Below are 23,910 nucleotides of genomic sequence, written 5' to 3'. Positions count from 1 at the left end.
TGGTCTCAAATACGTGCTGCCAGCTATACTAATAGATAACAACACTTTAAAGTCACCAGCATTGAATCTAACCATGTCAACTAACCCTTACCAAATATATTGTCTGAAAAAAAAATAAATAATAGAACAATTGGATTAATTGTATTCCTCTACTCTGTCATTATGCTTGTGTGGTCCCCTTCCAGCATGCCAGCTGATGGTAACAATGAAGTGTTAACCCTAAACAACAAAATCTTCTGTGTGGGTTTTACATACTGGAAGATCATTTTCTTCATGCCTGGAAAGAAGTTTGGTGACTCAGAGCAGCCCAGTAACCAGAGTTAACCATGCAATATATAGGGTAACTCCAGCAGGTTCCTCCAGGGCACTTGTTCACACCCTCTGCCACAAGCCACAAAGCACCTGAGTGCTGCTCAACACATTTCAGGTACTTCATACAAAACAGCAACCTTGCAGTCAGCATCTCCAAGCCACTTGGGCTTGGGGAATGTGCATTACCACGGGAGAACCCCCTGCATCTTAAGTGCAGTTTAAAAACAGAAATAATGGCTTTTAAGCGCTCCCCTCTCTTGTCCTAAACTACGAGCCCCAAAGCAGTCATGCCCATGGAAACCAAGAGCAAAGTGGCAGGGCATGACAAACCAGCTCTCTTCCAAGTGTCTGCAGCCTCCACATTTGCAATTTCATTTGGGCTTTATGAAAATGCTCTTCAATGAACTGAATTACTTTCAGTTGTAAATCTAAGATGGAAAAATGCAATATTAGGCATATCTGCTCTCTATCCCTCAAGTAATATCCATATGCACATTCCTTCCCCTTGCCAATCTCTGTTTGCTCATGACTCTGCTGGATTTCAAGCAAAGGACCTTGCAGATGGTAACAGCACTCCAGTGGTCACAATTCAAGGCAGCTGTAGATTTCTAGATGAAATACAATATGGAAGTCCTTAAAACAAATGGAGCCTCTTGGGCTTGTAAGTACAGAAGTGCTTGAGACCCACTGCATACACACAACAGCTCATTCCTTGTGCTTCTGAAGCTCGCTGGAGGAAGCAGGGCTTGTCATTTAGTATAGTAATTATAATGATTCATTATTACGATTATTAATTATAATCATATAATCACAGTAATGATTAATAATTACAGTCATTACTATTCATATGAGAAGAGGACCTAGAGGCCCCAGTCAGAATACGGGCCTCACTGTGCCTCTTGCAGCATGGACAGGGCAGTAATGGTGTGGAGATTTTGGATAAGGACCCAGAGCCTTCAGATCTGCGCCCTGTGCTTGCAATATGCATAACCTAGCGGGGAGCCACGCAGGGTATGGATGAAAATGTGCCACTCTGTCAGGAACAGGGGGCCAAAAGGCAGAGGGCACCCTTGGGAATGACAGTGGGACAACGACAGGAGAAACACAAAGTGATGGTGACAACTTAGAGAAGCGACCTGGGGCTGCAATGTTTGCAGAAATGGGGCCTGCTTCTGTGCATCTCCGGGTTCTCTCACCCCAGGCTTGAGGCACGGTGCCAAACACTGCCCAGAGCCAGGGGCTGCCAGCTCCTCAGGCTATTCTTGCCCTGTCAGGCCATGCAGATGTCCTTCTCGAGGTGTGTTTTTATTTAATGCTGCTGGAAAATTGCCCTGACTTCTCCAGTGCCCTTCTCCATGTCATCTACATGGTTTAAAATTTTGACTCTGGGATTTATAAACATTACCCTCAAATGCTTGTGTAAATGCTCATATCTCATTATACCATAACTTCTACGAAGCAAGGGATGACAATCTGTCTTGTCTGCTTAGGAACTGCCTGCAGTAATTGCCCAGCCTGCAGTTTGCTGTCATCGAGCCTCCACAGAACACTTTGCTCACCCCTGGAGTTTGCTCTCTGCAGCAGTTTAACATATTGCATGTTAATGCAAGAGCTTAATACTGCATGCTCAGGGGCCTCTTGGAGCCAAGGTACTACCAAAATTACTGGGCCTAATCACAAGTGTAAAGATAAGTGTGCATAAGTCTTTGCAAGATTAAGCCCTTGGCCTTTTGTTCTGCCTGTGCGTAAATTGCTGCTTGCTTGCCACCTCCTTGTACGTGTTTAGCTTTTGAAGAGGCGAAAGGTAGGGAGTCCTACACCCAGTGCTGCAATTTATCTGTTCTTCTCCAGTTTGCTCCCAAACGGAAATTTCTTTGTTCTTCTAGTCTAGCTCCAAATTGTTTGGTTTATAAGTAAAAGCTATTGGGGGTTATTCAATTTAAGGACTGCAAGACAGATTCAGCTACTGAGGTGTAAGCCAGTCTAACTTAACTAACTTAAAAGGTGTCTGCACTAGATCAACTGATAGAAACAAGGAACAAAGCCTAACTTTCCAGGGTTGTAAAATGGGTGAAAATCCATTGCTTCAAAAACTGTGGAATACAAAAATGGTGACATTTTATATGCTGCTCTCCCAAGTCCCCAAAGCAGGGAGAAGCACAGGTGAGAATAGGCTTATCTTGTTATTATCAGACGCTGCAAAGTTGATCTCATATTGCATGGGCAGATCTGCTACAAACTTCATTAGGAAACTTAATGAAAGCACATTTGGTATGTGCTCCATGACACAATGCAAAGAGAAAAACAGGAGCGGCCCTGGAGGTACTTGGGTTCTTTCAGTAATGCAAGAAAAGATACTGGCTGGTGCGCAGGTACAGACGTCTTTGTTTCTACAGGACAGTGTTGCTGCTTAACAAAGATTGCACGATGTGATGGGATTGTTCAGGGGATTATTTAGTTATTATTAAAAAGCTTTGCATCCCTAGGTATTCTCAATAAAAACGTCCACAGAAAGGAAAGCTAAGGCTAGAAAATGAAGTTTGGAAATGACAAAGTTAAAGTTTTTCTTATGACCCGGTTCCTGATTACGTGATCACATATGTATGTTGAATAGGGAGTGAGGCGGAGCTGGAGAGTCCAAGTGGGTGAGTTATGGAGGAGCCTTGTCTGATTCACTACAAAGGTTAGATGGTATGCACTCTATGAGACATGTGGCTGCACAGCAAACAATGAGCATAAAAATAAAAATTGAACAGCTGCCTCATTTGCTAAGCACGTCCATCTTGTACGTTGAGCAAGTCTGGGTTTCTGCAGAAAAAAAAAAATAACGTCTGATCGTATTAGCTATATATATACACTCCATGCGGATACATCAATATCGGATGCTTTATAAGGCTGGGATATGTCCTGGACTCCAGACAGATATAAGAATAAAAGACATCTTAGAGAATATTGCATTTTTGGCAACATGTGTTGGCTCAAAGGAATTGTAAAGGAAGCAAATTAAATACTACTAAGAATGTATATATTTATAGCACTTTTCATACAAGGATCCCAAAACACCTCTCAAAAAATTAAGCCTCACAACATTGCTGTGATCTAAGTAACACGTATAGTTTTTTTTCTAATGTGCAAAGTGAATCAGAAAAAGAAGAGGTAGGTTAACCAGACCATCAAGAGCAAGAATGTCTGAATTTTAGACTCTCGTTTTAACTTCCAGCCCAACTGTCTTCTGTGAAAACATCCAGGGAAGCTATTGATTTTCATGCTCTCTTGCCCTTCTCCAGCAATCCAGCACTATGCTCAGGCATATGGTTAACTTAAGGCCATTGATTCTTGGCCTAAGTTTCTGAAAAACATTTTGGAGTGCAGTAGGTATGGTGCTGCAGAGAGAAAAAGTAGGTTTATAAGAGCATCGGTCGTTTTACCAATCATGCCTAGAATTTCCTGGACGTTACGAATGTTCAGCAGAATTCCCAGTGTCAGACTGCATTAAAATACTGTCCTCAAAAAGGAACATTCTGAATTTCCATGATCCTTGCCAGTTTCCAATGATTTGACGTTCATTTGAGCTATTGTGCAAAGTTTTCTGTTGAGTCAGATCATTCAGGGCTAGCTGCTGGGACCACAGAGTGTCAGCAGGACATAATTCATCTGCAGCTAATGGCAGGAGAGTTTATTGGGTAGGTAATGCTTCTGCTTGCAGAGAGATGCCACTGAGAAACTTTTTTTTTTTTAATTTATTTTTATTTTTGTTGTTGTTGTTAAGAAAGGAATTAAGCATTCTGTTTCCCCTTTGGTCACCTGTTGGATTTCTTTAGGAGGAGAAATGACTCTGGTATCTTTGTAGGGTGAGAAGAGGGAGGGAGAAGCAATATATTGATTTAAATTATGCCCATGGCATCCTGTTCTCTGTGCTTTGTGTCTTTGTGGACTGATTTGATTTTATCTTTCTGATTCCTACAAGTACGCACACACCTGCTCGACCTCTGCATTTTCTGTCTGTTCTTAGGGGAATTTCCCCAAGTGCTCGTACCAAGCTCTTTTACTTTATAAGAGAAGAAATACCCACAAAGATTACGCCTCGCTCTTGCAGCATGAGCTACAGTTGAACAAAACTTCCCCGGCTGCACAGTGAGCCCAGGTCTTTGAGCCTACATATGCTTTTTGTGAAAAAGCTTGCCTGTAAAGGTAAGAAAGATTTTTTTATTTTTTATTTTTTCAACTGTTCTCAAAAGTAAGTCTGCATGGAGCTCTAATTAGCTTTTACCTCCATAGATGGAACATCTTGGCTTGCAGATAGAATTTGGGTTGACTTAATTGCTTAGATCTTAAGCCGTGCAAGGCAAAGACCCTGTGCGCTGCGTGCCTGTGTAGTACCTCGCAGCGCTGGAACCAGCCTGACGTTCCTCAGCAAGACCTCAATGCAAATAATGAATGCAGCTACATAAGAGGACATTGAGTGACTCATTCTAAACCACAAGATGTTTGGACTGCAAATAAAGAAAGATATGTGGGATATAATCTGCTGCTGAGTTTTAACACAATTCCTGTTAACTTTGAGCCACGCACGGACAGAACAATAGCAGGCTATAGATTTTGTTTCCGTCCTCAACATTTTACTAAGTGCTGTGAGACTAAAACGTTTTGAAGGTTATATCCAATGTCCTGCGGAACGAACGACAAATGTCAACTCTTACACTCCTGCAAGATCTGAGCAGGAATAAGACAACTCTATAGACTGAGGCAAGTTTATTATTACAAATACCTTATTAAATCTAAATGGTAATGGCATTCCAATTAGCTCATTGTTAGGAATCTTTCATGTTTGACTTTCATTTAGACTGATTACGGGAATAATGCAGACCCTGTATAAGTAATTGGCACAAAATAAAAGCATTTGAGCTGCAAAAACCCTCCTAGAGGCTGCGCTCTTTAAAAAAAAAATACATAAATAAAAGCTTCCTATCTTTCCCAGCTCATGAGCTCTCTCTGTTCACCATAATAATGAGACAACCCATTGAGTCTCCTGTGGGCCTGGTGGTATCGCAGTCCCCTTTTTACCTTCCCCTCTCTTCTCAGCAGCTGTAGGGGGGCTCCTTCCCTTTTCCTCTCCACCCTCCCTTTCCATCTCCCGTCGCCGCAAGCCTCGGCACTGTTCCATTGATCCTGCCCAGCCGTGGGTTCTTTCACACCCAGATCACAGGCTGGCCTCATCGCCCACACCATCCTCCTCCTCCTCCGTCTCCTCCTCCTTCTCCTTCTTCTCCTCCTCCTCCTCTTCCTTCTCCCAGCAGCCGTGCCAGCCTCTCCAGCGATCAGACGAGCAGCAGGGAATGTGCCTTTCGGTGTAGTGGCTGCCTGCTGCTGGCAGAGAAAGGTGTTTTGTTGTGCAGCAGGGCCTCCACGAGTCTGAGGGAGGCTGGTGGGTGACTCCTCACAGTGGGTTCTGCTCGCTTTCCTCAGAGAGGAGGGTGTGGGAAGGGACTTTTCAAGACGTTGCTATGCCAAGGCTTTGCTTTACAAGATAACTCAGGCCACGGAGATTCCCCTTTCTTCCCCAGCAGGGACGAAGCCCAGAGCAGGGCACCCACCAAGGGGTCCCTGGGGCCATGGAGAGCTCAGGGCACACAGGGCCTGCAGGACCCAGCTCCCAGCAGGGCGCAGGCTGAGGAGGAAACATCATGTTGTGAAAGAAGCTGGTTTCGGGGAAAGGCATCCCAAACCACCGCCTGGAGCCCCAGCTCATTAGGCTAAGGGAAAGAGCAGCACGAGATATTTGGTGAGAAGGGAGAAGGCCGCAAGCATTCATCTCTGCCAGACTTCCCTTCCTCCGTCTCTGACTAATCTGGTGCCAGCTCCGTCCCGTTCTGGGCACAGAGGCTGCAGTAAAATGTGCACCGTAGGAACATTTTCCAGCTCTGGATGCGTGCCTCGGTCGCACCCTGCTCTGCACCGGGGCCAGACACAGGCCTACACACACCTCGTGGCCCGTCCCACACCGTGGTGGGGGCAGGAGACCCAGCAGGTGGGCTGGGGGCCTGGCCGCGCTCCAGCCCCTTCCCCACGATGGGATCGAGCCGGGAGCAGGGCTCTGGATCCCAGCTTGCTGGCAGGGCCGACACAGCATGTGTTAACCGTATGACGGCGCGCCAGGAAAGGTCTCTCTGGTGTGGGAAGGGGAAGGGCCAGCAGTTCCTATTTGGGAACTATTTGGCTTCTGCAGGGCTCTGGCTCTGTAGGGTGAGCTAGAAGCTGTGTGTAAGCAGCAGCAGGGTTTTGGGAAAAGCTGGGGAAGTAGATAGCAACAGCAGGCAACTGTTGAATAACACAGAAAGGCTGTGAAATCCTCATCCTTGGAGGTTCTCGAGGCTCAGACAAACAAAGCCCTGAGCAGCCCAGCCTGAATTCAGTGCTGACCCTGTTTTGAGCGGGAGCTCAGAGTAGAGATCTCTGGAGGTCCCTTTCAAACCGAATGGTTCTGTGATTGTGTGACGGAACGTGGGCTGGGAACGCCTATTTTGCTGTCTCCATTTGGTGAAAGTATCTTCTATTTCTGACAGCATTGGGCACAGAATCTCTTCCATCACCAGAGGAGCAGTGTTCAGAGAAACCCGTCTGTGCTGGGAGCATTGTCCCTGAGGTGCCAGTGCTCCCCACGCTCACTGGACAGTCAGACTGCAATCCCATAGATGAGCATGGTAATCCTTGGCAGCCGATCTCCTGCAGTGCTTCTGCAGGGTGAGGGACTACCAGCCTGCAGGCAGCGTGCCTTCCTTCCTTCCTTCATCTTCCCTCTTGAGAACCGGTGATACTCCTGATGACATCAGGGGAAAGATTTCCATGGATTTCCATAGGTGGGTCAGGACTTCCAAGTGTTTTGGGCAGTGATGCTTAGTGGACCATCTCTACAAATATTAGTAGTGTTTTATTCAGTAACATTTGATCTATCATAACCTGGCATCACAGTCTTGTTAGGAATTAGATGCCTGGGTTTTTGTGTGTGTGTGTGTGCAAATAATGAAATAACTGGCTCAAAAAGGTGCAACAGGTGAAATGACAAGTTATGGGCACGTGCCTAACTAATGCACATAGTGAAGCATGTGCTTAATTACTTTTCTGGACTGAATATGAGTACTTTCCTGAACTGAAATGGAAAACTGCTCCAGAGTTGAAATATATAAACAGACCTGCACAAGAGAAGTCTGTATTGTGTGGATGAGAAATATTCCCATGGTTGGCTAAGTTTTAAATTAACTCTGATTTTTTATGGGACTCTTTGAACCAGAAACCACTACAGAACTTTTAATACTAAGCTGGCAGTAATTTAGGCATGGCCATATTGTCAGGCGTATTTATCCTGCCTTTGTATTTGTAACTGGTTTATATTTACTTGTCACATTAAAATAACCAAGAATTCACTTTTGTATGTTTGAGCCATTCCGATGAGGTATGTGCAGATAAGAGCCTTGCTATCTGTCTGCAGTAATAAAGATGAAAAATCTGCTGACATCCCAAACAAGCTGTAAACTAGGGCATTTAGCAATGTTCATTTTAATGCTTAAAACCTCTATATTGTCATTGTAAATTAGGAACCTCGATTGAAATCTTGGATGTGTTGAAGTCATCTGTAACAGTGGATCCAAAGGAGGTAACTAGCTTAATAGCTACAGAAGTCTTATGAATAACCCTACTTCCACTTCTGCCTATAAGGTTAACCAGAAAGGAAATTATGCAGAGTAAATTTTCTCTGTTTAAAACCCGTAAGCCTTACAAATTATATTTACATTTAATTAAAAAGTAGACACATTAGCTATTTTTTCTGCACTTTTTTTTTTCTTCCCAGATTCTGCACTGGTTCAGAATTTCTCTACAAGTTGTTTAATGATAATCTTTTTATAGATGTTAAGATGTTTAGATAGGGTTGCCTTTAACCCGGAGTCTTGATTTGTAAGTTTAATAAGTTTCCAAACATATTATTAAGAAGTGTGGACAGAAAAGGAAAAAAAAAATAAAAGGAGCAAGAACAAAGAATCAAGGTGCGTTACTAGTATTCAGGAGTGATATGTTCAGGGAGAGGTGAATTCCCTCTGTAGCCCTTGAAATGTAGCCTTCCTGTCTGCTTCAGAATTAAATCATCTCCTTATCTCAGCTGTATATCCATACTGTAGTCTTTATCTCAGCGTATAGGCTCTGTCAACATCCTAAAAGTTATAGCCAGAAGGATTAGTGATTTTGGTATCTGGATTTTGACGTGTCTGCTCAGAGAGCGCCTAATTTGGGTTGTGATTTTTTTTTTGTTGCTGTTTATTCTGTGCCTTTTGTTAAGAAGTGTATTTAATTGTGGGAAAAATAGCTGGAGACTGCAGAATATTAGATTTCCAAAGCCAACGTGAATCCTAAGCACCAGTCAGCTACCAAGAAAACTCTGTCCTCTGCTTACACCAGTACTGACCCACAGCCTCTGAGGAAGCTGGATACATGAAACAAGTATGGAGATGAGGGACAGAACCTTGTTCGATGGTGAAAGCAGACCACAAGGACAACACTGTCCCTAAGCTCTGCGTTGCTGAATTATCACCATCTGAACCAAATTAAGCATTTGGGGGATCAAGGTAACAAAGCGTGGAAGCCATAAATGTATTGCTCATAGCAAGCAAGTTCAAATGAGAAAGATGAGATAATCAGGCCAGGGGGAGGTGAAAGAGGGAATTCTGATGATTATAGTTATTTGGAAATCCACGGAGGGAGGATCCCTATGGCTGAGAAACATTTCCACACCTAGAATTTGTGGAGGATGAGGTTTTGGTGGTGACTAGCACTTTGATGTCTTTTCCTTTCCCCGCCTTTATCTAAGCTTCTCTTTAGCCTCAACCAGCAGCTTGCTCCCAGGTGAGGTTAATTCCTAGATGCTGTGGGGAGCTATCAGCCAACTTATTAAAACCCTGTTTAATTAGTAATGATATTGCATTTTCACAATGGAGGCATGTACACAAAGGGCTGTATTTACGAATTACAGTAACAGAGGATAATCTACAGAGAGACAACAAGAGATATTAATGCAGTGCCCAGACTTGCCCATGGATTGTGCTTAAAGCCTTCCAAGTGATGAGTGTGTATGTGGGATATTTGACTAAAGGCTCACATAGCACAAAACAAAATAAAGCAAATAGAAAAGGGGAGAGAGAGAGAGAGGAGAAGAGGAAGGAAAAAGGAAAACAGTTTCTCGAGGCACCATGTCACTATGTCAGTTCAGAAATCAATAATCTTCCACTGGAGAGGCACTCACTCTGGGCAAAAATGAGCCAGGAGGCTTCCCCGTGTGTGGCGTGCTGCAATAGCACAACAACTCTGATGGTGCTTTGGAAAAGCCTAATTAGCTGAGCACTAAGAAAAGTGTTTTCTCTTTATATCTGGTGTAGAGAACACAAGCAGTACCAATCTTTCCCTGCAGGAATTGCAGTAAGGTCAGAACTCTGTGGAGAAGATTTGACCTTAGCAGGGTAAGTTAGGGTGGCTCTAATTGCTTGTAAACTAGGCACAGCTACTGGTTAACCAGGAAAACCAACATATTTTATGGGAAGTATCTTAACAAAATAGGTCTTCAACAATAAAATATCCCAATGAGGATTTCTCAGGTTTCTGCCATTTTCTCAGTAAACATGGCATTATTGCATTCCAGAATTTCTCACTGCTTTATTCCGAAAATGCCCTACCAAAATTTACACTTTTTCTGCTCTTCTTCTTTACAGTGTGAAGGTCCATCTGTGTTTTCCACTGCAAGTTAAGAAACCAGCACTTTCCTTCTCCTGGAGAGGGTGATTTTGTTTAAGATCTTCAAAGGGGAGTGAGCCACAAGGCTATCTGTAGGCTTGCAGTTCTACCGATTCATGAGGAATTCAGCAGGGGAAGAAGAGGCACGTGCTCGATGGTGTGTCAGTCCCGGCGTGACGGAGAGCTTCCCATGGGATCGCACCAGAGCTGATGTTAGTGGTGAGTAAGTGCAACTGGATGAGTCACAGCTTGTAAGGAAAATCTAGAACTTCAAAGGTACCTGACTCCATCGGTCCTAGATCCTTGGAGCAGTATAGGCATGTAATGGCCATCGATCGCAGGGGGTCTGCAGTAATTGCAGGGGGGGTCACTGTAACACGCCTCCCTGTGGATCTGAGAGCTGAGCAGAGGCCTTGGACTTCAACCTTTACAAATAATAATAATAATAATAATAATAATAATAATAATAATAATAATAATAATAAAATGGGTGACTTTAGGATAACCCAGAAGAGAGGAACGAGGGTCAGTACGGGGTCACCACGTGCAAATAACCCCGCCGAGCACCAGGTTTGCTAAGGTGTATGGCTCACTGAAGTCAATGAAAGAATCCTTCACGATTCCAGTAGATCAGCCCCGGAGCTTTACTTTCCAGCTGAGCAGGCTGGAGCTCTGCCTGCCTCCTGCCTCCTCCTGGGGCGAGCAGCCCAGAGACAGCAAGGCAAGTTCGGCTTTTGATTTAAGCAAGGTTTGGCCAGGGCTCAGGCTGGCCCGGTGCGAGCCTCTGATGGGATCAATAGCTGTAAGTGACTTAGCCTGTGTCAGAGTGCAAATGACATCTCCGGCTGCCACGTGCAAATCCTGCAACAGTAAAGACGTCATTAGATATTCCACATCTGAGGCAGACCACTTCTGCCAAGCCCCGGCCCCACAGAACTTGGCATGACTTATAAAGATTAATCCATTAGTATATATTATAGTTACCATTTAATATTATTCTCCAAATTGTCAGCAGGGGAGTTGAGACTGTGGGTAACCTGCAGGCCAATGAAATTTCAGGAGGAGCAAACTTCTGAACTTCTGGAGCTGTTTCTCTTCCCTTGCTTTCCACGGAGTATTCCTGGCTGGCTGAGCGATGCGTGGAGCTAGGGTGACAGCCTGTGGCAAAACAGAAGAATTTCAATATCTGAAGCCTTTTGATTTCCACTCTCTTTTGATCTTTTCTCTGCTTCCTGCTTGTCAGGCCAGACAAAGGTGGTGAAGTTTGGGTTGCTACCATCAACTCGGGTTTGGAGGATGGAAAATTGCCATCCTTTCTCCCACTTCTTTCTCTCCACTCCTCTTTATCACAGGTCTTTTCAGGTGCTGCACTAAATAACAGCCTGTTTGACAAAAGGGTGCAGTTCCTGGCTGCATAACATGAAGGACATAATCTTGTGCACATCTTTGCAAGTGTCTGTCTGGTGGGATTGCTGGTTGGCTCCAAAAGAGAAGAGCAAGGAAGCAGCCCAAACCTCGGTTCTGCATTTTTCCACATTTCTGTCCTATTCCTCCTTCCGTGACACGGGCACTGTTACAACCACCTCGTGTTGGCGTCTCTTGGTTGGCAGGGCAAAAATCCTCTAACTCAGGGGCAAGGCAGCAGCCTCTGCATTCCCAATAACACATTAAGCATTTTTTCACTCCCATAAATGTTTATTTTGGGTCAGGATTTTCTTCTGCTGCTGTTTTTTCCTCTTGAACAGGAGAGTTTTTTTAAAAAATCTATATTCTTTCTATGCTCTGCCTGAATTAATCAAATAAATTTTCTTTAAAGTGACACTAAATGAGTTACAGATGGTTTTGCCCTTTTACAGGTTGCAGAAATCACCCATTACAGTTCTTTTAATTTATCAGTGAGGGAAAATAAAATGGCCTCTTGCTCCCTTTGCAATAATAATCAGAAACAGTCTATTTGGAGTTTAATTTACCCCAAATACGTATTGATAGTTGCAATGAGGAATATGTGACCTCTTTGGGAGTCACGAGTGGATGGAAGGTGGATAGCTTTTATAAAACCACCTTTAATAAAAAAGAGTGTTATATTGAGTATGTTTGGTGGTGTATTTAAGCATATGGTTTCCATATCAGGAGCTAAGATGGCAAACACATGCTTTACCTTCTGACTAACCTTTCTTATGCTCGTCACTCCTTGCAAAAAGAAAGCTGCGAGGGATTTTCATTTTTTTATTTATTATTTATTTTACAACGCTGATAATATGGAAGAGCTGAAGAAATTTCTCAAGGAATGCAAAGCTCGTGACGTGTCTGCTTGTTTTTTTATTTTTTTTTCCTGCTTGCACAAAGAGAGGAGGAGATGAAATTTGTCCGTGGGCTTTGCCCAGCTCCTCCACGCTCTCGGTGAGAGCCGAGGGAAGGGGATGAGGCACAGCAGAGATGGGATCCCGGGGGATCCCAGGGCAGATCCCCACGACTGGATCCACTCCCGCGGCTCCCAGCGCTGTGACCCCCGCCCGCGGGCCAGGGGCAGGGGCAAGGGCAGGGGCTGCCTCGCCCCGCCAGTGATAAATCTAGCGGTCCCCTCGCTTTTTCGTCACTTGCCTAATCCTGTGCCCTTCTTTTCATGTGCGGTAATTGCTACCAGCTGCTCCCGCAGCCCGAGCCGTGCGGAGTTTGCAAACGCAGAACAATGGCAACAGCTGTTTCATTTCGCCTAGGGCCAGCGCTTCCTGTTCGGTCTACATCTGCCCTGCTGTGTCCAATTTATGTTCCGGGTGTTTTCCCCCTGACCCCGCTCCGGGCCGAGGAGGGGCGTGGGGGGCCCGCTGCCCCCGCCCCGGCACAGCCCCGCCGGCTGCCCCGCACGCCCGGCTGGGGAGATGTCCTGCCTCCGCTAACCCAAGTCGTAACGAGTGGCACGGGACAAAAGGAGGCATAGTAAATAAATAAATAAAGGAAAAACCTCATGGGAAGGCGAGCGAGTGCAGCCCGTGCAGAAGGGAAGGAGAGCTGCTCCATGGTGGGATCCCACAAGGGCTTGGAGCCAGGGGCCATCCCGGGTAGGCCGTGAGCTCATTTCGGGCTCTGGAGTTGACCAGGATGAGCCCCAGAGTATGCAGGATCCTTGCTCTTCACCTTTTGGCATGAATTCTTCCTCTCCCTCGCCAATTTTATTTATTTTTTTTTCCCTGAGAAAGCCGCTGCATTCTTTCCCGAGTTAATTGTATCTCGCTGGGTTGGATAAGGCATATCTCATTAGAGGGGGAGAGATTTACCGTGAACTTTAAGCTGCCTTCTCCATGCTACAGAAAAGAGATCCCTAATCAGCACAGTATATATTTTCTATAATTGCTCTCTGGCATTCCCCCCTCTTTTCTTGCTAATTAAAGTGAAAGAAAACTGTGGTGAAATGTTCCAGTGTGTTTTTATAGGAGAAGAAATACTAAAACCCCATTTTGTTTATAAATACAGAGTATTTTAATGGTCCAGAGAATCAGCTGTTTTCACAGGCACGCTGCTGAAATTTATTACTATTTTTCTTTCTAGAGCATGGCTGCACTTGGGGACCAGCTTCGTGGGGGAGCAGAAGAAAGGTTGTTCCCTCCTGCACTGCACAGCAGCCCCAACCTAAGGTATTTCAGATTAAAATACTCGGCACCACGTAGTGAAATATTACTATTTTTTCTTTCAGGACTTCCCTCTACTGAGAACTAAAGCAATAAAAAGTGAGCAAAGTGCAAACGGTAGCGGGGGTCTGCAGCTACTGCTATTATTTCGGGTGTTCTGGAGCTCGTACGATGATGTCTCCCTGTCGGAAGGGTTCGTTTCCCCCTCCCTTCACCTTCGTGTTTTGGAGCCTGAATATCTGATGCACACACATGGCAGTGGCCCTGGCCGCTTCTCCCCATCACCCGCAGCCTGTGTCCCCCGCGCGAGTTCCTGCAGACGGAGCCCAGGGTAGGGGAGAAAAGAAGAAACCTGCAACGTTGCGGGGTCAGTATTTCATCCCAGGTCTCCTGGGATGGGTACTGGATTTTCTTTATAAAGCTCTGAGAGCTGGGGGTGTAAGGGAGCAACAGGATTATCCTCTGTTTGGTACTTAGGAAACTCTGAGCGTTTGGAAACTGCACTAATCGTCAGAGGCAAGAAAAATAGTGAAAATACTTGCAGATGTGAGTGAGTCTAAAATCAGAACCAAAATGAACAAAGTCTTGGATATACAATTTATTTTTAAATCTTAAGATTATTTAAGCTAGACTCTAGCTTTTAAGTAGCCAGTTCATGGTTTCTAGAGCTAACACCAGTGCAGCTGTTACAGCAGTGGGATTTACCATTCTTCCCTACACTCAGTGTGTAATAATATTTTATCCAGGTATAAAGGCATCTGAGGGACTTTAAGAGCAATCACTCCACTGGAAGGGGCTGAATGAATTCACAGAGTGCCACACACCTCCAGGAAGGCAGCGTGTGCTTGTTCCTAGCAGTTGAGGATAGCTTGCTGAAAGGCTGCCAGCATTTTCTTCTTATGGGAGATGGCATTATATACACTTAGTGAGTGCCTGTGTGTATCCATACGTATTGTGAATGTGTATGTAAGGCTGTTTCTTCCTATTTATGAGAGGAAGGCTAGGTGGCACTAAGCAGTTCGTGCTGTGTCAGCTCTCTTTTGCCATCTTCTCTTTATGTGAATTTATTTGGGACAAGGGCATGCCCTCTGCTGCTGAGGACAAGAAACCTTCGAATCCTTAAAGGAGCCACATGGAGAGGGAACAAGACAAGGAAGACACGGATCTGTCTTCACTGCTGCTGGGCCTCTGGCTTTGGTATTTTGGGTATCAGGAGTGTGACACTGGGTGATATTGGCCACCATTCACCTGTTTCCCAACCCACCAGTAATTCCCAGCTCGAGGTGGTGATGATGCTGGTGTCAAGCTCCCTGTAAGCCCCAGCCACTGCAGTAGAAGATGTGTCTAAGAACATTGCCATCATGATGAACAAAGGTGTCCCACGCAATGACACACAGTCACAGACACTCTGCAGGTCCTCTGAGACTGGGAATTATTCCTACATTTTTAGGAACTCTGCCCATACAATGTTCATGTGCCCCTCACCAGGGAAACACCCTGTTCTTGCAATGTGAGCATCTTGTGCTTTTTACCTAATAATACCTCTCTACAAGTTTTTGTGATTTGTTCTCAAGGTGGTGCTAAAAATAGCTCCTTCTCCCCCTCCCTTCCAGCCCCTTTTTAAAGAGAGATTTTAATTTCTCACCCTGAAACCAGTCTTACTGGAGGGGGCTGGAAGAAACACGGTCACTGGTGTGTCCTATCCTCATTCTGCACCTGCTGACCATAGGGCTGGTTTTGTCTCTGGTGCAGTTTTGTTTCTGTTGGGTGATACAGGAAGGGCATTCAGGCCCCAGGAGGCCACAGGAGTACTGCACCCCGACCTCAGGGGCAGCCTGGGGGCTCTGCCCATCACATGTTCCCTGCTAGGGATCAGGGCATGAATTCCTCCTGAATGGGAGAAAATGTTAAAGTTCCAGGTGCTGCCCTTTGCCACAAGGCTGCCGTCCCACTTTCCCCTCCAAGATGGCAGGTGAGTCTGAAATAGCAGCTGCTGTATTTATTTTCCTATGGGCAGGCTCTTTCTAGGGGAGATGTGGCCGCAGCATCGGTACCTGTTCGCTGGACGGGAACTCCTGCATCACGATGCTCATACTTGGAATCTTTCCAAGTCAAGTGGGATTTGCTTTAAAACACTGGCGACACAAAAAAAAATATAGATGAAAACGTGCTGTTTTTGCTAAGCAAAATGCATTTTAATGCACATTTAATGGGTCCCTGATCTGAGAGGTACCTGCAGGGTGTAACCCACCAGTTCATGGCGCTGTACTCACGGGACACACAGAGACGGCTGCCTGCAGCACGAGCATCTCCCTCGCACCCTGTGGGTGATGGCACCCAGCCGGGGAGCACCCCTGTGCCCACCCCATGCTGCCGGGTCCCATCGCACCGTGCCTCTGCTGACTCTGGATCCCAGCGCCACGCGCGGTGCAAGGCGCAGGAGGGGATTCAAAGGCGCTGGTCACACAATGGAGTCAGAGTAACTAGCTGCTGACAGATTTATGGGTTTTAGTCCAATTAAAGTGCTGTTTATTGCTTTTAGAAGGGGCCTGTTTGTTTCTAATTTTAGAAGGAGGTTTGGGAAGTGAGCAGCTCGGCTGTGAGCTGCGAGTGTGGGACCTGAGATTTTCCACTTGGGCTGATGTTGTTATTGATTAGTAAGCATCACTAATAAGTATTTAGCCTGGGACCTCATCCCACCACGGCAGGGAAGAAATTCAGAGCACCACCCGAGCAGCAGCAATAACTTAGCTGTGAACAGGCTGGGCTTTGCTCCTCTCACCCTGCATGGCATCCCGCCAGCGCTCCCCTCGCTGCCCCGGCTCTGCAGCACCAGCCCCCTGCGCCGGGCCAGGGATGCCTCGGGGAAGCCCCGGAGCTGATTGCAGAAGGGATACCCCAGGCAAGGAGCAGCATCTGTGGATTTACTGCTCTCAACGGGTGTAGCATCTGCATCCGCTGATTTCGGTGTGTGCTTGAACCCGTCGCTCCTTAAAGAGCTCTCCTCGTTCCCCTCACACAGCATCTCGTCTGATCTCTCAAGTTTGGGGATTTCATGCATTCATTTTAAAGAGAATAATAAGCGGTGTGAATGATCGTTCCTATCTCTGGCCAGCAGTGATGGGAACCTTGGGTGAATTGCCAGAAAGGAGTGGAGAAATACCAAGTTCTGCTTTTGAAAATAGAGCTGGAATCAGAACCCCTATGGCCTGTCCCTAAACTTGTGCAGTTTTGCTGTGCAGCAATGGGGAAGTCACTTTGATGTCAGCTCCCTACCATCCAGAAAAGCTGGAGTACAAAGCTGTTGTAAAACTCAGTTACTTGTTTCTGCAACGGTGTGGGAGTCTCCAGTGAAAGGCAGCGGGTAGCTGCGTGGCTCCCTGTGGTTTGTAAAACATGCACCGAGCACCATTTACCGAAGGCAATGACAGTGGATTTTAAACAGGGCTCGACCCAGACACAGGATCCTCGTGTTTCCAGGTCCCGGGGAGGTTTAAGTTCTGAACTTGCATCCAAGCCCGGCGTCTCTGCAGCAGGCAGAAGGAAAACCACAAGCCGGCACGCCAGCCTTGGGAGCAGGAGGACTCCGGGGCTCGGCGCCATCCCCTGCCTGCTTGGGTTTGATCTCCTGCTGCAATTGGGGCATCCCAAAAAAGCTCTTCTTGGATGGAGGCAACTGCCAGAGCCCAGTAAGCCTTACCTTTCCTTCCTCCGCCCTGAGTCATCTGCAGTAATTCTCCAGATTCTGGCTGAAGGCACAAAAAATAAAATACAATAAAAAAGATAAAAGGGAGCATGAATCAACTTCTGTGGTAGCTGAGGCTTCAAATATGCCCGAAGATCACTTAGATTGCATACTGCTTGGGCCATGTGCCATCCTTTTATTGCTTATCCATGTACAGGAGAGTTTGCTGACATTCTGTTAAAATATATATATTTCTTTTGGCCAAATTCAGAAATTTTTTAGAAGAAAGCAAAAAGATTTGAGCTGAAACTGATTTTTCCCCCAAACTGATTTCTTTTTTTCTTTTCAAAAACACATAGAAGAAAGCAGGTATTTTTTGAGTTCAATAAAAATAATATACTTCTGCTGAAAAACACTTTCAAGACAGTTTTTTTTTTTTCCTGTAGCTAATTTTTTGGCTATGTGTAACATACGGAAGCTCCTTAGAAATACATCTGCTGTAAATGGGATTATTTCTGAAAAACAGAAGAGTGTTCAGATGCCAAGAGGGGAAAACAAAATCTCACCTTTTTCTTTTATCCTAGCAAATAGCTTCAGTGAGCTAACCATCAAGAAGGTTAAAATATTAATGGATCTTGCACAGACCACACCAGATGGAAAAGATCTGAGGTGGGCATAGAGCTCCTTGTTGAAAGTTGTTGCGCTGTTAAGCAAAACCTTTTCGGAAGGGTAGAGCACCAGGAGAAGGAGCATCTTGCCATTTGGACACATTTTTGCCATACTTCAAAGGGAAAGTTGTGAGTTATTACTCGCGGCGTCAGTGATGCCTGTTCCTTCTAGTGCTCTGAAAACCTTCCTTCTCCAATGAGGTTTGGCCCCGTGGGTCACTCGTAGGAAAAAGTCCCAAATCGTGCTGTTCTGCTGAACTTGGAGGGGGGCAGTGCTGCAGCAGGGGGAGGACTGGGAACGCGTGGGAAGGGAAACGCCCCAGTGGTTTTGGTTTGGCAGCTGTATCCCACTGCTGCCCTGTGCTTCCCAAGGAATTTGGGAAGACCTAACAGCGTGGAGCTGCAGAGCATCAGCTGGGCTTTTGGTAGAGACAAAGTCAGCAGGGACCTTGCCCTGGCTGCCACTTAAATGGGCAGGAGGCAGGAGAGGCACCTACAGGGGCTTCACAGGTTCGTAGATGCTGACTGTCGGACTTAGGAATCCTTCAACATCATCAAGCCAACTTCGTTAGTTGAGGGAATGATTGCTCTCAAATTAATTGGATGCATATTAACACTCAAATTTCTGCCTGAATAACCATTAGTATACTATATGATGAAAATAAATATGTTGAAGGAGCTTTCAAGCCAGCATGTGGGCTTTCTGCTGACCTACTCTGCAGCCCTGGGTGAATCTCTGACTTCCAAGTACCTCTGGCTGCCTCTCTGATGAGTTCCTGCTTGTACAGCCCTGCAAAAAGACTCAGGAGAAAGACACAGGGAGACAGCAGTGGCATTTGGTAGGTAAAGGGAGAATATTTTCAGATCATTGGATGCCAACAGCCTGCTGGCAATAGGGCATTTGGGAGAATCTACTCTTCTGGACATGTCACAAATGTTAAAAAAAAAAAAAAATAAAAATGTGATGCTCACGATCTAATAACGGGGCGTGTTGTGTTTCTCAGACACATCCCTGACATGGGCTAAGATTTCAAAACTGATTCCCTCTGTAATACCAGGGGGGCAGAAGTGAACCCAGAAGATGCTAGCACACCAAGCTGTTGGGGTAATGGCATTTTAAGTAAAACGTGGGCTCCTTTTGGTGCTTATAAATGGTGCGACTGGCAACACGAGTTCCAGCTCACAGAAGTCAATTGGATTCATGGCTGATAGCCTGATCTTTGCTGGACCTACTCTCAATATGGCACACATCCTGCTGATAGGTGTTTGTGGGTATGATTGCGGGTACAGAGCTGTCCCTGTAAACAGCAAATCCGGATTAAAATCTAGTTCTCTTTCCTCAAACACTTGGGAATATTGCTCATAAGTGGTGCAGGGCTCCGAGGGCTCACAGCAGCACCACATCGAGCTGGAGCTGCGGTCAGCCTTCCGAGCGGAGTGGAAACCAAAGCCTTTTGTACATGTGGAAAAAGCCTGTCGTTTGTGGGCAAGGCCAAGGCCTGGCAAAATGGGAGGTACGCTGTCTGTAGCCAGGCTTGGCGGAGATTAATGAAATCTGATTAAAAAGGCTCACAAAACCAAAGTGATTCCATCCCTTTCCTTTGTGCCCAGCTGCTCTCCACCTTCTCCAGCACGTTTAATTGCCCCTTTCCTAGGCAGGAAAGAAACGTGGCTCTGTGTATCACGGCCTGGTGGATGTTCCCGGCACTGCCACATGAAATGAAAGCCCTATTGTTTTGGCTTTTTTCTTTCTTTCTTTCCTTTTTTTTTTCTTTTTTTTTTTTTTTCTATCTGGTTGAATATTAGATGCCAGAAAGATTGGTAAAGATTTCAGAAAAACAAATCGACATTTGGCCTAATAAAATATTGCACACAGTTTTTCCTTTCTGCTTTGACTTGGCAGAAGGTTGTGCGAAAGCTCAGAGGAGAAATATTCAATTTTTTCCTTGAGGGAGACAGGAAACTATTAACAAACAGTGCCGGAGCACAATATCCTGATATGCCCTTTAAAGTTAGCTCATAAGGGCACAAAAATGTGAGATCTGTACATTACGGTTACATTCGGAAATCACAAACGTTCTGGTAGGAACCGCTCTCTCTTAAATGAGATATCTTGTCAGCTCTCACAATTTCTTCATGATGCACGCAGTGCTTTTCTTAACACTCCAGCTGCTGAAAGCATGCATAAGGAGAACGCCTCAGATTTTTGTAATTAAAGCAAAATCTATTTTTGAGGAAAATATCCTTAAAGTATGGTAGAAATGGTCATAGATCCCCGGCAAGTTCCCAGATCCCAGCAAGGGTGAGAAGAGCAGCTCCCGACACCTCGCGGGGCCACCAGTCCGACCTGCCCAAGCTCCCAGTGCCCCCTCCTCAATTTTGGGACCCGCTGCAGCTCCCCGCCCTACGTTTGATGGCTGCTGTGCGTGTCAGGGTGCTGTGGGCAGCTCCCAAAACAGGGCGGCTGGGTCTCGCTGCGAGCGGTCCCTGCCTGTTGTTAAAGCCAGGCTCCTGCAGGAGCTGCAAGCTGCATTTTATCAGTCCAGTAGCGGGGAGGGTCAAAACCTCCCGTGCTGCAACTCCGTCGTGACGGCTCTCGGCACAATCCTGCGGCAAACTGGGGGAAAGATAATAAAATTAAATTTACTATCGAAATAAAAGACAGAAGGCGCAGCGGTTTCGTTCGCTAAAACCAGCCGCTTCTCAGCTTACTGGAAGTCATTGTTGTGCTGCCAGTTTGCCATGGAGCAGATGGACCAGATGCCACTTGGGGGCTTTGGCTGGGGGAGCTGGCAGCTCCTTTCCTACAGGCTCTGGAGACGACATTAGTGCTTGAAGTCAAAAACATCAATAATTTTGATCTGTATAACTGGAAGGGATGGACAGCTTCGGGGAGGTTTGGAGCTCTTTGACTTGGGTCTGTGGGAGCGGGGTTTAGAGAAGTCAGAAAGGAGCAGGGGTAGAAATGACAGAAACAAGGAGTTAAAAGCCCCATGGCTGCAGAGGAACTGAGCTTCTCTGCCAGGGAAAAGCACAGCGAATTATAACATGATGGTTGGGAAGAGGAAGGTCCCTCTCCTCTCCCCCGTCAGGAAGGAGCAAGGAGATGGGACCTGCTGCGAGGTGAGATCTGACTCCATCAGAGCCCGAGAAGAAGCCGGGACTGAGAAGGAAACATCCTGAATGGGGTCCTAAAACAACCTCCAGGGCCCACGCCAGGGCCGGGGCCGTCAGAGCGAGTCCTGGTGCCCACCAGGCTCCATGCTGGAGCACCCGCCGCGCTGCTCCGACATTAAAAATAGGGCACAGGCAGGGGTGTCAGAAGAAAAACGGCTTTAAGTGCTGTCTGCAGCGAGTGCGTGCACAAGCCGCTACTGGGAGGCAGCGGCTGTCGGCCTGGCAGAGGCTGGGCCGGATTTTCAGCTGGTGTAAATCAGGAGGGCTCCTTTATTAGCGCTGCACTGGCTCACAGCAGCTGAGGCTCTAGCCGAGTCACTGAAGTGGTAAATAGTGCTGACAGCAAGTTGTGGCTTCAACAACCTTAAATGAACTCCATTAAGTGCTCGCTTCTGAAGAGAATGTTGTTGAAACCTGGAAATGAGGCTTTCAAAGGTTTAACATATTTGTCTGTTGTAGAGGGTTTGTTTTGAAACCAGATGCAGCGAGAGAGGCCGCGCCGCTGCACATGGCAGGAGGGGCGGCGTGCGAAGGCCGGATCCTGCTCCCCTTCCTGCTGGAAGGGGAAGCGACCTCTGCGGAGCCAATGTCATCACATCAGCGCCGGCGAGAGCCGAGGTAGGGCAGGCGGGCGCAATTCCTCCCAGCGAGATGAAGACGATGACAAGCTAAAAACCTATCTGAATAATTGAAAAATGTTGGTGCTGCTGCATTCTTGGAAATAAAACTGGCACGCGGTCCGCAGAAATCGCAAAGTGGTGGGAACAATTGATCGTGACAGGGTTGGGTGAAGAAACAAAACTGTTCCCTTGAGGGTTTGAGCAACCCGCAGGCAGTTTTAGGAAGCGAGTGGGCAGGGGCAGAAGCAGGCGGCACAAATAGGAGCAGCATCACTGCGGCTGCTTTGGCCCCGTGGGCCAGGCTGGAGACGTGGGGCTGGCCACTGTGACATGGACATGGTGCAGGATGGTGAGAGCTTATCCAGAGGGACAAATGTGCTACCCAGTTCACAGCTGACAACACATGGAAGCCTCGGGTTAGATTTGGCAAGAGGGCTCTCTCATGCATTGATTTTTCAGGTTCTTGGTCAGACACCCTGTTGGCTGTGGCTGTGGACACCTGTGGCTGTGACAAAGCAGACTCAGGTTGGACGCAGTGACTGGATCTTTAACCTTGACCACCAAACTCAAAGCACCTGCATCGTGAAGGCACAGGCCACTTTTTGCGCTAACATCCCTCAGGATGAGAGATTATGGCATTGAGTTGGTCCAGGAGGGCTCAGAGGCCCCAACAGTTCCCTCCTGCATGTACCCAGGGCTGATGGAGAGCGAGAAGCCGTGCGTCACCGGGGCTCCTGCCCCCTTGTCAGGTTGGGGCTCTCCTATCTGTAAGACCAGGCTCCTCCTGGCACTTGTCTGGGATGATCACTCCTCGTAGAGAGCGTGGGACCAGAATTCAGCCATGATGTCCTCCCTCCTTCAAAGGCAGCATCCTTGGCACCATGCTGAAACATTTCTGGCAGAGCAGCAGGAGCCCTTCCTGAGTGCAGAAGATAACTCGGTGTTCTTTGTGAGCCGGGGGTCTGGAGGGACAGCGGGGACGTACGGACACAGCTCTCCTGCCCCCAGTTAGGATGCTCACATGCATCCTAACGTGGAGCTGGGGTTTCCAGCCCTGCTTCCAGCCCGGGAAGCAGCCTGGACATCCACCTCTGGGGAGGCAGATGGAGCTACAGAGGTGCTGGCCGGAGAGCAACAGCCCAGCAATGCCATTCCGCCTGGTGCAGGGAAGGAAACACACCTTTATTGCGGGCCTCTAACTCTCAGGATTTCCGCTGGAGGAAGCCTCCTTACGGGCGAGCCTAGCAAGAGGTTACAGGTGACCACATGGGCTTGGAAGGAGACAAAGAGCAAAGGCAAAAGTGGACGGGATCTTGGAAGGCTACAAAAGGTCGATGTTTCAAACCACCCGCTGGTCTCAAGAGTGCTCTGGGAGGTGCAAAGAAGGGAGGAGACAATTTTAATCCAAAGCATCTGCTGAAACACAGCTGACATCAACTAGTTTTCAGGTGGATCTGCCTGGGAAAAGAAAATAAGCTGAGCAGCCTAACTGATCCACGGTACTAGGATTGCTCCTTGCCTAGACATTCATTTTCTTAAAAATAAACAACGGCAGAAAAAAACGTATGAGAAAATGTTTTTTGCAAGTCAGATAACAGAAAATTTATTGGCTTCTGATGCTCTGCTTGAGTCTAATGCTAGTTCATTCAGTGCCACAGCCTTTGAGAAAGGAATTGAAAAAGAAGCTGGCTGCCTAGAATCGCAATAGCGTAGATGGACATGTTCCACCATCACATTAAGGCTCCTCACTAGCCCACATTCAATTCCTTGGCCAGATCCAGCAAAGGACAGAGGTATCTGTGAGAAGAATTTCAATAGAATTCCAGAGAATTACAATGGAATTACACAACAGCACAGAAAATAAAATTTGTTAGTTATTATGGTTTGTATTTCTGTGGGTTCCAAATAAACAATCTCAGTGTAAATATTCCAAAAGCCATTGGAGTCCATTCTCAAAAAAATAAAAAATAAAAAAGAGCCAGATATAAAGCTCTACTCGGTGCATTGTTTATGCAACAAGCATTCAAAAACCAGTGCCATCCAGACAC

At 46.5% G+C, this 23,910-nt stretch overlaps 1 long non-coding RNA gene across 12 annotated transcripts in view; it reads left to right on the top strand.

Annotated features, from left to right (window-relative positions):
• Nucleotides 1-23,910, top strand: part of LOC308197570 — a 49,988-nt gene that overhangs the window by 13,945 nt on the left and 12,133 nt on the right. For 6 of the 12 annotated variants that reach the window (XR_013953093.1, XR_013953094.1, XR_013953095.1 and 3 more), the window contains 2 exons: nucleotides 10,065-10,305; nucleotides 13,633-13,718. This is a non-coding gene — a long non-coding RNA (uncharacterized lncRNA). Of the gene's footprint in view, nucleotides 1-4,324; nucleotides 5,059-6,875; nucleotides 7,170-7,904; nucleotides 7,964-8,260; nucleotides 9,816-10,064; nucleotides 10,306-13,632; nucleotides 13,719-23,910 lie in introns of those variants that run through there. The other 6 variants (XR_013953098.1, XR_013953099.1, XR_013953101.1 and 3 more) reach the window with 6 other exon arrangements.

Source organism: Anser brachyrhynchus, assembly GCF_964034855.1.
Source record: "Anser brachyrhynchus genome assembly, chromosome: 6".
Lineage (NCBI taxonomy): Eukaryota > Metazoa > Chordata > Aves > Anseriformes > Anatidae > Anser > Anser brachyrhynchus.
The sequence above is the reverse complement of the archived record's forward strand: the minus strand, read 5'-3'. Positions and strand labels throughout refer to the sequence as shown.